Raw genomic sequence first — 12,370 nt, 5'->3', positions numbered from 1 at the left:
AGCTAGAGATACTTACATTTGTCTGACTAATTTATCTTGCATATGAGGAATCACAGGCCAGTAAACATGATTTATTCAAAGCCTCTAAGCTTAACTTTGGGTGCCAAAGGTGTGCCCTCTCACAAAATATTCTTTAGCATCCTGGGCTCCTGGACCTGGCATAACCATTAAGAAATTTTCCAGGAAGGTAGAAGAAATGCAGGCCAAGATGGACTTGGCATATCGCAAGAAATGTCATGAATCCACAGCCAGTGTGTACTAATCAAAGAAGGATGTGGACTGCTTACTACTATAGCCCTTCTGTATGAGTTTGCTGGATCTGTTGTGACCACAAACTGGGTGACTCAAAGAAGGTTAGAAGACCAAGATCCAGGTGATGGTACACTTGGTTCCTTCCAAGGGCTGTGAGAGAGAATTTGTTCTATTCCTCTCTACTACCTCACACTGGTTTGCTGGCAATCTTTGGTATTCCTTGACTTGTAGATCTCTTTATTTTTTATTTTATTTTAATTTTTAATTTAATTTTTATATTATTTTATTTTTTCCATCATCATTTATCCCCTCTATGCCCTCTTTCACCTCCACCCACCCTCTTCCCTCACACACAATCACCGTACTCTTGTTCATGTCCATGAGTTCTCTCTATTTTTTTCTTTTTTGCTCAATCCTTGCACACCCCCAACACACTCCCTCCCCACCAGAGCTGTCTGCCTGCTCTTTATCTATGAGTCTGTCTCTATTTTGTTTGGTAGTTCAGTTTGTTCATTAAATTCCACATATGAGTGAAATCACATGTTACCTGATGTTCTCTGACGAGCTTACTTCACTTAGCATAATATTCTACAGGTCCATCCATGCTGTTGCAAAGGGTAAAATTTTATTCCTTTTTTACCACAGAGTAGTATTCCATTGTGTAAATGTACCACAGCTTTTTTATCCACTCATCTACTAATGGATACTTGGGATGCTTCCAAATCTTGACTATTGTAAATAACACTGCAATGAACATAGGGATACATATGTTCTTTCGAATTAGTGTTTCAAATTCCTTTGGATAAATTCCCAGAAGTAGAATAGCTGGATCATAAGGCAGTTCCATTTTTAATTTTTTGAGGTAACTCCATACTGCTTTCCACAGTGGCTGCACCAGTATGCATTCCCACCAACAGTACAGAAGAGTTCTTTTTTCTCTACATCCTCTCCAACAACTGTTTGTTGATTTATTGATGATAGTCATTTTGAGAGGTGTGAGGTGATGTCTCATTGTGGTTTTAATTTGCATTTCTGTGATGATTAGTGATGTTCAGCATCTTTTCATGGGCTTATTGGCCATCTGTGTGTCCTCTTTGGAGAAGTGTCTACTCAGGTCTTTTACCCATTTTTCAATTGGATTATTTGCTGCAGAGTTTTATAAGTTCTTTATAAATTGTGGATACTAACCCCTTATCAGATGTATCATTGGTGAATATGTTCTCCCTTTCAGTGGGTTGCCTTTTCATTTTGTTGATGGTTTCCTCTCCCATTTGTTTATTTTTTCTTTTGTTCCCCTTGCCCAAGAAAATATATCAGAAAAAATATTGTTACAAGAAATGTCTGAGGTTTTGTTACCTGTTTTCTTCTAGGACTTTTATAGCTTCAGGTCTAACATTTAATTCTTTAATCCATTTTGAGTTTATTCTTGTGAGTAGTGTAAGAAGGTGAACTGATAAATGAATTCAGTAAAGTAGCAGGATTCAAAATAAATACCCAGAAATCAGTTGAATTTTTATACAGCAATAATGAACTATCAGAAAAGGAAAACAAACAAACAAACAAAACAATCCCATTCTCAATTGCTTCAAAAAGAATAAAATACCTAGGAATAAATTTAACCAAGTATGTAAAAGACCTGTACTCAGAAAATTACAAGACACTGAAGAAAGAAATTGAGGAAGATAAAATAAGTGGAAGCATATACCATGTTCATGGATAGGAAGAACTAACATCATTAAAATGCCCTTACTACCCAAAGCAATCTACATATTCAATGCAATTCCTATCAAGATATCAGTGGAATATTTCACAGAACTAGAACAAATGTTTCAAAAATTTATATGGAACTACAAAAGGCTCTGAATAGCAACAGCAATCTTGAGAAAGAACAAAGTTTGAGGAATCGTGCTACCTTATATCAAATCATAGTAATCAAAACAACATGGTAGTGGCATAAAAACAAACATATAGGCTTTCTGTTCCTCCTGTTTGTCAGACAGTTGTGTATTCCTGCACAGTGCCAGCTGCTACCCTGAGACAGGATGGTAAAAGTCAGAGTGAAAAGATTTGGTCCTATTGGGCACCTCGTCACCAGGGCTGATTTTCACCTCTAGCAAAGTGGACATTGTCACTATCAATGACCCCTTCATTGACTTCAATGACGTGGTTTACATGTTCCAGCATGATTCTACTCATGGCAAGCTCAAAGTCACAGTCAAGGCTGAGAACAGGAAGCTTGTCATCAATGGAAAGTCCATTTCCACCTTCCAGGAGTGAGATCACACCAAGATAAAATGGGATGATGTTGGTGCTGAGAATGTTGTGGAATCCATTGATGTCTTCACTACTATGGAGAAGACTGGGGTTCACTTGAATGGTGGAGCAAGAGGGTCATCACCTCTCCCCTTCTGTGAATATCCCCATGTTTGTGATGGGTGTGAACTATGACAAGTATGAAAACTCCCTCAACATTGTCAGTGATGCCTCCTTGCACCACCAACTGCTTGCCCCCCACCCCCCCGCCAGCCAAAGTCATCCATGACAATTTTGACATTGTGGAGGGACTCATGATCACAGTCCATGCCATTACTTCCACCCAGAAGACCATGGATGACCCCTCTGGGAAACTGGCATTATGGCTGAGGAGCTGCCTAGAACTTCTACTGGTCCTGCCAAGGTTGTCGGCAAGTTCATCCCTGAGCTAAATGGGAAGATCACTGGCATGGTCTTTTGTGTCCCTACCCCCAATGTGTTGGTTGTGGATCTGGCATGCCACCTGGAGAAAGATGCCAAATATGATGACATCAAGAAGGTAGTGAAGCAGGCATCAGAGGGTTCCCTCAAGGGTATCCTGGCCTATAAGTCACTGCCATTTAAAATAGTTTAATATAGTAAATCAATAATTAATATTGTGGTTTCTGTTTAATTAATGGATTAATAAAATGACTATAATCACAATAATTGTTTTACTACTTAAAAATTATGTTTTCCCCATATCGCCCTTTGAAATAGCTACTTTTTCATCCCCGTTTTAATCTGAAAGAATAAAACCTGGAACATAAAGAAGTTGATTGATTTGCCCAAAGTAAGTTGTATAGCCAAGATTTGAATAGGGAACCTGGCTCCAGAGTCCAATCACTGAACCATCACCATATACTCCTTTATTCAATTAACTATTTATTAAATATTTATTACATTCTGGGTCCTGCACTAGGCTCTGGGGAAATGGCAGTCTTTACACTTAGGGAGCTCATGGCCTACCAATATAGTAATGCATTCTTCTCATTCATTTGAGATTTGACCTCTGTTTTTAATATGTGTTCCCCAACCTTATCTCACCCTGCTCTGGCTCCTAAGTACAATATAGTGTCATTAAAAAATAACAATAGCCTTCCAATCAAGATGGCAGAGTCTGTAAATGTTGTGCTCACCTTCTCCCATGACCATATCAAAATTACAACTAAACTACAGAAAACCATCAGAAGACTATCTAAACAACAGCTTTTCAACTAAAAATATAAAGAAGACACCACATCAAGACTGGTAGGAAGAGCAAAGGTGCAGAATGGTCTGGTCCCATACCCACGTGTGTGGTTAAAATTCAGGACATATATCTCAGCTATGGAGACCCACTCTGAGGAGCAAGGGATCCCAGACCCACAGCAGCACCACCCCCAAGTTCAGGGTTCCAGTACAGGGTTCCATTATGGGGAACCCCCATAATTTTTGGCTGTAAAACCCATCAGAAATTGTGGCTGAATGAGACAGAAGGCTGGGGGAGAGTCAGATGTTCCTCTTAAATGACTAACACACAGATGTACTCAATAACAGACTCACTCTGTCTGAGCTCCAGTGCTGGGGAAGCATTAAGCACCAGAGATATAAGGGGGAAAACTGAATTGTCTGGCTCCAGAGTGAGGGCTGGAGGGACAGCTTTCTCCCAGACAGAAGTGTTGGCAGAACACATTATTCCATTGTTGAGATCTCTCCCACCCAGCCTACAAGCATAGACTGACACCAACTCCAAACCTCCATCAACCTCACTAACACTGTTTACCTTGCCCTGGTGATTCCCTGAGATCCTGCTCCACACAGCTTTCTGGCCAGGATGCTCCCAGTGGCTTTTTTTTCTTTTCTTTTTCTTTAATATGTTTTTTGTTGATTTTAGAAAGAGAGGAAGGGAAAAGGAAAGAGAGATAGAAACATCTATGAGAGAGAAACATTGATTGCCTGCCTCCTGCACGTCCCCTACTGAGGATCAAGCAGGCAACCTGGACATGTGCTCTGACCAGAAATTGAACCAATGACCTCTTGGTGCATAGGATGATGCTCAATTCATTGAGCTACACCAGCCAGGCATCCCAATGGTTTTTCCATACTGTAGACTTTCCTTAAATTTCTCAAAAAGATTCACAGATGCCAAACAAACAATGTCTGGCTTCAGTGTACTTCGTACATCTTGCTAAGTAGCCCCAAGCCCAACACTAGTGGCAGCCAGTCTTGGTTTGAAGCTTAGCCTCTCCCAGGAACCTCCAAGCCCAGCACAAATGGCAACTATCTGCAGATAACCTTGTAGCTCATACCAGGTAGTCCTGTACAGAGCATGGGAAGCAGATGATATTAGCCTGCACCAGAGCTCCCCTCAAGAGGCTGCATAACCAGCACACTTGGTGACCAGCTTTAGACCACACCAGTGCACCACCCAACTACCTCTACAAAACCCCACTAAAGAGAATCTCACTCTGTGATATCAGCCCCTGCACAATTTATTTACTGTATCCATGACCAGTCTTCACAGCCTGTCAGCATTTTGGGTCAATCCCACCCACTGACATACCAAGAGCACTCAAGACTCAACTACAACAAGAGGGCACACACAATCCACGTAAGTGACACACCTTGAGCACTGGGCTCAGGTGATCAGGGAGCCTGTACCACTGAGGTTCACAGGACACTTACTACATTAGGCCACTCCCTACCAAGATAGGGAGATGTAGCAGCTCTAACTGATATGTAAAAACCAAACACAAAGAGGCAATCAAAATGAGAAAACAATGAAACATATCCCAAATAAAATAACAGAACAAACCATCAGAAAAAGAACTAAACAAAATAGAGACAAGCAATCTACCAGATGTGAAGTTCAAACCACTGGTTATAAAAATGCTCAATGAACTTAAAGAAGGAATAGATGAACTCAGTGAGAACTTTAACAAAGAGATAGTAATGGAAACAGAAAACAATAAAAGAACCAGTCAGAAATGAATAATATAATAACAAATATAGAATACATTAGAGGGAATCAACAGTAGATTAGAAGAAGCCAAGAATCAAATTAGCAATCTGGAAGAATATGTAGATTTTCAATCAGAACAGCAAAGTAGGTAGATTTGCGATCAGAACTGCAAAAAAAAAAAAAAAAGGAAAAAATAGAATTTTAAAAATGAGACTAGTTTGAATAAAGAAAGTGGTGGAGAAATAAGTGGAAGATGCATTCACCTCCTCCCAGGTCCAACAGGTCCAAACTGGAGTTACAACTAAATTGTAGAATTATCAAATTGAATAATTATCTGAAGACTAACTGAACAGAAGTCTTACAACAAAGGATTTACAGAAGAAGCCATGTAAAGACTGGTAGAAAGGGCAAAGGAATGAAAAAGGCTGGCCCTATGCCCACATGCACTGGCTAGAAATTTGGAAAAATATCTTAGCTGTAAAGGTCCCTACTGAAAAATATAGAATTTCAACCCCATGCTGGTTTCCCCAGCCCTGAACCCCAGAGCCAGAAAGAAGAGTCCACATAACTTCTGTGTGTGAATATCAGTGAGCATTTTGTGAGGCAAGAGAGACAGAAGTCTGCTAGAAACACTGATGTCTTCTTAAAAAAACAGTGCACAAAATCTCATTTGCAGCCATTCACTCTAGGATTAAGCAGAAGGAGGGCAGATTGGAGAGAGCTGGAGTTGTGCTAAGACAGACAGGGTTGTATGGCTCTAGGAAGAGACCTGAAGAGAAAGCCTCCAGTATTTCTGTGCTGAGTCACTCTTCCACACCACCTACAGATGTCATCCTTCTTAGGTTGAGCACTAACTTCCATACCACATCAGCCTGGAGAAACACACTAGCCCCATCCTCCCAACTCTCTGACACTCTGCCCCACTTGAGCTCACACCCTGCTAAGGAATCTTCTGCCTTAGCTTGTAGTATAGACTTTCTTGAAGTAATCTTGAGGGTGAACTTAGGGGAAGTGACAGACTGAGTTATGTGGTTATGGGGTGAAGGCCATTTCTCCTCACCCCACTGCTCACCAGAGCAGCAGGGCAATGTTCTCTGCAAACCAGAGCAGGAGTGCCCTGCCCACAACATGCCAAGGCAGTGGCACTTTACCCCCTGGGTGACAGAGCAGTGGTTCCTCTCTGACTTGAGCAGAGGTCTTCCTCTGGCCAGAGAAGCTGTACCTTGCCTCCCCCAACAAAGATTCACCAACCACACTATAGGAAAACCACTAGCTCCACCTTCCAGGCACCTGGTGGCTCCACCCTGCTGAGCTATTGCTTTGCAATATCATCAAATGGCTGTGGCCAGCCTGGTCCAGCAGTGCAGAAGGTTCACCAGGATGCCCAGTCAGACACTGGGGAAAACTGAGTTGTGTGGCTCTTGGGGTTTTGAGGCACATTTTTTCCTTGAACACCTGACTAGTTCCACCATTCCTGTGCAGAGCCCTCATTCACATGGTCAATATTAGTCTGTATCTGCCTAATGAACACTGCTGGCCTCAATCTAACAACTCCTTGAGACTTTGCATCACCACAAAGATCTAAGGACACCCAGCAGGTGGCAGCTGGCCTTGGTGTACACTGAATCTGTTGTCAAGTGGCCTCAAACCCAGCACTGGTCCTGAGTTTGAATCTGTATCAATCTGGTGAACACCACTTGCTCCTACCTGGTGACTCACTGAGAACTTCCATCATGCAACTCACATACCACTAAAGGCTTTTCAAGTGATTGAGCCTAACAGGCAGATGGTAGGCAGAAGTGGATGTTCAGGAGCCTTGACTATTTTACTGATCTCCCTCCCAATGTTGGTGATGGTGGAAGCTGGCCTTGGCATTCAGCTTGGCCCCTTTCATGCACACCCAGGTCCAGGAGAGGCAGCCACAAACTGTGGATCACTTGGTAGCTCTAAACCAGTAGCCCAGGACCATTCACAGGCAGTCCCTGACATTGTCCTGCACTGGAATTCCTCTCAAGTGGCCCCAGAACCAACTGACCCTGTGGAAGACTTCAGACCACACAAGTACATGACTGAAATAGTTCCACAAGCAGCAAACCCAAAGGAAGATCTCAAAAAGCACCAGACACTGTTAGGTCAAATTTTGCTTTGTGAGATCAGCCCCCACACAGCAGCTCATACATTAAACCTGTGGTCGATCCTCATAGCCAGCTGGAGGGGCAACCCCATCCATGGAAAGGCCAACAGCAATGAAGACTCAACTACAAAAGGAAGACACACACAATCCACATAAGTGACACACCTTGAACACTTTGAACACTGGGCTCAGGTGATCAGGGAGACTGCACCACTGAGCCACTCAAGATAAGTACTACATAGGGCCACCATACCAAGACTGGGAGGCATAAAAGATCTGCCTAATGCACAAAAATAAATACAGAGAGGAAGCCAAAATTGGTAGACAAAGAAATATGCACCAAATGAAAGAACAGAAGAAAGCCCCACAAAAAGAACTAAATGAAATGGAAGCAAGCATGCTACCTGATAAAAAGTTTAAAACAATTGTTTTGAGGACACTCAAGAAACTTAGTAAGGACTTCAACAAAGAAATAGCAAGCATAACAATGGACTTAGAAACCATACAAACAAATCAATATCAAATAAAACAATCAATATCTGAAATATTGAATTCACTAGAAGGAATCAACAGCAGCTTAGATGAAGGAGAAAATCAAATCTGCAATTTGGAAGACAAGGTAACAGAACACACCCAATCAAAGCAGCAAAAAGAAAAAAGAAATTTTTAAAAGTAAGATAGTCTAAGGGACATCTGGGACAACATGAAGCATAAGGAAATCCACATCATAGGGATAACAGAAAGAGAAGAGAGAAAGTGAGGGATCAAGAACCTATTTGAAAAAATAATGACAGAAAACTTTCCTGGTGAAAGAAACAGACATACATGTCTAGGAAGATCAGAGAGTCCTGAAAAAATTAACTCAAAAAGTCCCACACCAAGACACATCATAATTAAAATGACAAAGAGAAAATCTTAAAAACAGCAACAGAATGACAATTGCTACATGGGAGCTCCTATAAGACTGTCAGCTAATTTCTCAATAGAAACATGTCAGGCCAGAAGAGACTGACATGAAATATTTAAAGTGACAATAAGCAAGGACCTACAACCAAGTCTACTCTGCCCAGCAATGCTATCATTGAAAATTGAAGGTGATTGTCAGCTGATTTCTCAACAGAAATTTTACAGGCCAGAAGGGAATGGCAAGAATATTCAAAATGATGAAAAGCAAGGACCAACAACCAAGATTATTCTACCTAGCAAAACTATCATTTAGAATTGAAGAACAGACAAAGAATTTCCAAGACAGAAAAAGCTAAAGGATTTCATCACCACCAAACAAGTATTACAAGAACTGTTAAAGAGACTTTTTCAAGAAGAAAACGATGAAAAATCTGAATAATAGAATTGTAATAACTACATACTTATAAAAAATTACATTAAATGTAAATGACTTAAACATTTTAATCAAAAGACATAGGGTAGATAAATGGATAAGAAAACAAGACTCATACATATTCTTCGTACAAGTTATCCACTTTAGATCAAAAGACACACACAGACTAAACATGAAGAAATGTAAAAAGATATTACATGCACATGGAAATCAAAAATTCTGGGTAGAAATACTTATATCAGAAAAAGGCTTATAATATGAGACAAATAGGCTCTCTTTTTCTCTGCCATTACCACAATGGCACCACGCATGCAGTTGATTCCTTCTTTCCATGTCTTCTCACAAGACTCTCAGGATCAAGAGGGTCCTGGCCAAGAAACAAAAGCAGAAATGCCCATTCCTCAATGGATTCTGATAAAAACTGGTAATAAAATCAAATCAAATACAATTTCAGGAGGAGACATTGGAAAAGAACCCAGCTGGGTCTATAAGAAATCCAACATGAGATGGCTCACATATTCATGCTATCTCCAGCTTGCTTGCATCTTACCATATCACTGAAAAGATCACTATTATCTGTACAGTTGAGCATGTTTTATTGAGAAATTATTGAAAGATGATTTTTCTTTTTGTTAATATTTTTCTGCATTAGTATGTTGGTTCCCTAATAAATATGTGAGACCTTTTAAACTGCTCTTGTATTCTGGTTTATGACATATTCAATGACACTCTTGACGCTCTGTCTCCTTATCCAAGTCACTTCACCAGAAAAGGGTTTTGCCCTAGCTGGAAACTTTTCCCTAGCAGGGGAGTTGGACAGAACTGGAAAAGACAATGATTCAGTAAAAGCCCCAAGTATTACAAAGATATGTGTGGCACCTATAAGGAACTTAGACTCAGAATGTCAGCAGAAGAGTTAGGATTTGTGATGCCCACTCTCCCAGGGACCTTCCCACCAGGGAAGAGGCTGGGTTAAGGCCCCTGCTGACTCAGCAGTGCAGGGCAATCCACAGGGAGTTCACCAGTGATTTCCCACTAAGGGATGTATTACTGGGGGAATGTTTATATCAATGGAAAACTCTGGGAATCCCCACAAGGAAAGAGCAGTCTAGGAAAGAGATTATTTCAATCTACACCTGAACCCTCATCATACACAGGATATTACAATGAGGACAGACTGCTGCAGGGAATATAAATGGAGAGACTAAGGCTAGGTGCCAGACAGGCGGTCAATCACCACAGCTAAAAACAATCACGTGCAAGCTACATCACCCTTACTTAGGACTTGCATAACCTTTATATAAGAAAAGCTGGCTTAGTTATTCTCCTTTTAGCTATATGGTAGAGCAATAAAATAGTAACTTCAGGATATAAATAACAAACTAGAGATTAACCTGTAGAATAGCCTATAGAAATATAAATAATAGATAAGACTAAAATTAACATACCTAAACAGATGTAAATTCTTTAGCAAAGGTCAGATAAGAAGGTATAATCATTAACTGTGAAAGGCCAAAACAGAAACCGGAACAAAGCATGATGTCATGTTGTTTAACCAGTGATAAAATCAAATAGTATAAATACAGTTGTAACAAGGCAATATAGAGAGAAGCTGATTGTCCTGATGCTCTGAACACTGTCTCTGTGTCCTTCCGTCATTCTTCTCTGATGTTGTCCCCACCTTTGGGGACCCCTGGACCACTGGGGCTGGACCCTAGCACTCTACCTATGTAAGTGCCTTTCATTTTCTGAAATTAAAACACTGTTTCAAAGCTTCTTGAAGCTCTACTCTCAGGCTAGTCTTGAGCAAGGCCCAAATAAAATTGTTTTCCATATTTTTTTTAGACATTCATTGACATTTATTTGGCATAGTTGGAAGGATCCAGAGTTAACCCACCCAGACCAGCTGAAGTTTGTCTGGGCCTGGCACTTGGAACCAGCTGCAAAATTTCCATCAGGTGTGCTGGAAATTGGTTGTAGGTCCTGATCTTTATTATGCCTTTTAGACCCCCCTAGAGTTAGGGGTAAAAGTGGCTCCAATGGAATAAAGTCAGGGATGAAACAAGAGTAAAGGGACACACTACCTGTTTATTTGGTCTGAAAATTAAAATTGTGTGTGCATCTAAACAACACCTATAACAATAGGAGACTGAAGTTATATGTTCATCTCCAAAGAGATACTTGAATCTTCCAGCTTCCAGGCATTCCCAAATGACTGGGGCCTAGTGGAAGTGTCAGGGAATCTCTCCCATGATATTAAGAGGTCCCATAGGGAATCCCCTGGAGACCATTTTAAATAAAGAAAAGCTTGTCTGACTGGCATGACTCAGTGGTTGAGCATTGACCTATGATCCAGGAGATTGCAATTCTATTCCCTGTAAGGGCACATGCCCAAGTTGCAAGCTTAATCCCCAGCAGGGCCATGCAAGAGGCAGCCAATCAGGACTCTCTCTCTTCATTGATGTTTCTATCTCTTTCTCCCTCTCCCTCTTTCTGAAATCAATAAAAATATATTTTAAAAAGATAAAAAGAAAAAGAAAGAAAAACAAAAAGAAAAAGAAAGGCTTATCTAGTGAACACACGTAAACAGTGGTCACCAAGTGTTCTGGACCATGAGAGGGCATTTCCCCTTCTTCCTACTAATGCCTTGGATGAAATACAAATAACTATAAAAGAGGAAACTACCATGGTTCTCATCAACACCAGGGCCAGGCTATCTATCCTTAACTCTATACACTTTTTTGCTGTCCTCTCCCTCAGCATATAAATACAGTACAAATTTTAGGGGTATCAAATTTCCAATGTCAATTTTTAAGTCAGAAGCAATCGCTTTCCAATGAGGAACTCTTACCAGAGAACATCTCTCCCTCCTAAGTCAAAAGTACTGCAGCACACACACTAAGCGAAAATGTTTTGGAAACTTATGATGCCAGTATTTCTTCTTTACAAAAAAAAAGGTAAAGTTTTTAGAATTAAGGAGTTAAAAATCAGACAAATAAAAGAACAATGATTATAAAACAATCAAAGAAAAGAAAAGGCTGGAAAATTAACAAATATTACAAAGTGTGCTGACGAATACAAGCATTCTTTAACTCAGATATAGAAAAACTCAAAACAACTTCTCCTATCAAGGTAACTATTGATGTGATCAAATATTTGCCTAGTATACAGCAAACCCCATTAAGACCAGAAGAATTAACTGGAATTAGACCCATTATCCATGACTACCTTAAGAAAGGATTAACAATCCCTTGCACTAGTCCTTCAATGTACTATCCTTCTTGTAAAAATGTCTAATGGAAAGGGGTAAAAATTTGTAACAAGATTTAAGGACTATAAATAATATTGTAGTCCTCTGACATCTGGTAGCACCTATTTTGCACACCTTACTTTTTACTATCTCAATAAA

The 12,370-nt window shown here is 40.3% G+C and overlaps 2 pseudogenes; both read left to right on the top strand.

Annotated features, from left to right (window-relative positions):
• The first annotated feature begins 2,294 nt into the window (after positions 1-2,294).
• On the top strand, positions 2,295-3,139 carry LOC107536699 (glyceraldehyde-3-phosphate dehydrogenase pseudogene; annotated as a pseudogene).
• Positions 3,140-9,292: 6,153 nt separating this feature from the next.
• Positions 9,293-9,452, top strand: LOC107536704 (large ribosomal subunit protein eL39-like; annotated as a pseudogene).
• The last annotated feature ends 2,918 nt before the right edge of the window (positions 9,453-12,370 follow it).

Source organism: Miniopterus natalensis, chromosome 10 (assembly GCF_054644295.1).
Source record: "Miniopterus natalensis isolate mMinNat1 chromosome 10, mMinNat1.hap1, whole genome shotgun sequence".
NCBI classification, from domain to species: Eukaryota; Metazoa; Chordata; class Mammalia; order Chiroptera; family Miniopteridae; genus Miniopterus; species Miniopterus natalensis.
The sequence above is the reverse complement of the archived record's forward strand: the minus strand, read 5'-3'. Positions and strand labels throughout refer to the sequence as shown.